We start from the raw sequence: 1,648 nt of genomic DNA, 5'->3' as shown, positions 1-1,648 counted from the left end.
AAGGGGCAACTTCACTGGTCAGGGGCACTCCTTAGACTCAGAGTCAATATTTACCTTTGCGAATGACCGGCTGATCATGTATTAGCAGGTGCGGGTCGTCCACATTCTGGGGGAAAAATGACAATTTCTTTTAGGTTTGGAGGAAGGTAGAAAGGCTGGAGTTATGATAAGGTAAGGTTGAACCCCCCCACCCCCAGTCTCCAGTCTCTGCTGCTCACCTGCACCTCCTCTATGGGGTGAGCCATCTCCTACAGCCCCAGGTTCTCAGCCAGGCCGGCGGCTTCCAGGGCGTGCGCTTGAGGCAGCAGCAGGTCAGAAAGGCAGTAGGCTTCCCGCCGGGCACTCACCGTGCCACCCTCCAGCCCTGAAATATGGGGTAGAAGACCTGCAGAGCGGCTGTGGTGCGAGGCCAAGCTAGAGCCCTCCTGGCTCTGTCGACCGGGCCAGGCCTGCTGCTGGCTGCCGGTGGCCGCAGGCTGGTGCAGGGGGTTGATGGCGGCAGCGTAAGCCTCCCCTAGGTGCGAGTAATGGTCGGCGGACTGCGAGTATGCCAGCTGCTGGTAGGGTGGTGGGAAGTAAGGAGGCGGCTCGTACTCTGCAACCCCGGTGTGCGAGAGAGGCGGCGCGGGACTGTAGAGATGTTGTCCCGCAGAGGAGAGGTGAGGGATACGTGGGTTGCCATTACTGCTGGAGTCGTGGCGATCCTGGGAGAGAAAGGGCAGAAACCCGGTTAGTAAGAAACCCTGCTCCAGCAAACAGGCGAGCCAGGAGAGGGGCACCTCTGCGCCCCACCAAGCTCGAGCCATGCGTCCCCACCCGCCCTTGAGCCCGAGAGCTCCTGGGGACCATGAGCTCCCGGGACTTCGTTGTGAGCCCTCGGTCTAAGACCTGGGAGAACGAATCCTTCAAGCCCTCTGGCGAAGGCTCCCGCGCTGCGTCGCTGGCGGCCTGTGGAGGTGCCAAGAGCGAGTTCCGCGCCACCGTCCGGTAACCTGGGCCCCAGGGGATCGGCGTGCGGCGACCTGGGCGCACAGCGCCCTCGTTCAACAACCCTCCTCCTATGTCGCGCAAAGAACAGTGGCGCGATGCCTACGAAGGGCGCGTCTCCCGCCCTAGGGATCATCCCCCTCTCACTCCCTTAAAAAGCGACCACGCTGCGGAAGTGACACTCTCTCAAGTAAGGCCTGATGGGTAAGATCGTCCACGCAGGGCCGGAGCTGCGATCCTTGCTAGCCAAGCCCGTGCCACGGTCAAGGTTCTCACGCATCCCGGTGTAGAGAAGGAATGAAAAGACTCTGCCAAACTGGGCAACCTTTGCCTGCGTACGTCCCCTCGCCCCAAGGCGGTCAGACTTAATTCCTAAAAGACGTGTCTTCATCTGTCCCAGGGGTCAGGAGGGTAGCAGGGACCCAGGAGCGGGGCACTGTCGCCCCCTAGCAGAAGCGCCCGGGCATGCTCGCAGGGGCAGCCCCTCCAGGTTGTGTAGGCGTGGTGCGGTCCCGCAGCCAGGCCGCCCCGGCTCTCCTCTCCACGCTCCCTGGTGCTCGCCTTGAGCCGCCTGAATCTTCCTCTTCCCGCTTGCCGCCTCCCTCCCTCCTACTCTCCGAAACTCTAGCTCAACCTGTCCGACAGGCTAGAGTACTCGCGA

The 1,648-nt window shown here is 62.2% G+C and overlaps 1 pseudogene; it reads right to left on the bottom strand.

Annotated features, from left to right (window-relative positions):
- Positions 1-1,648, bottom strand: part of LOC116091479 — a 4,178-nt pseudogene that overhangs the window by 1,588 nt on the left and 942 nt on the right.

The sequence above is a fragment of the Mastomys coucha genome, unplaced genomic scaffold, assembly GCF_008632895.1.
Source record: "Mastomys coucha isolate ucsf_1 unplaced genomic scaffold, UCSF_Mcou_1 pScaffold15, whole genome shotgun sequence".
In the NCBI taxonomy this organism is placed as follows: Eukaryota; Metazoa; Chordata; class Mammalia; order Rodentia; family Muridae; genus Mastomys; species Mastomys coucha.
This window is presented reverse-complemented; position numbering and strand designations above follow the sequence as displayed.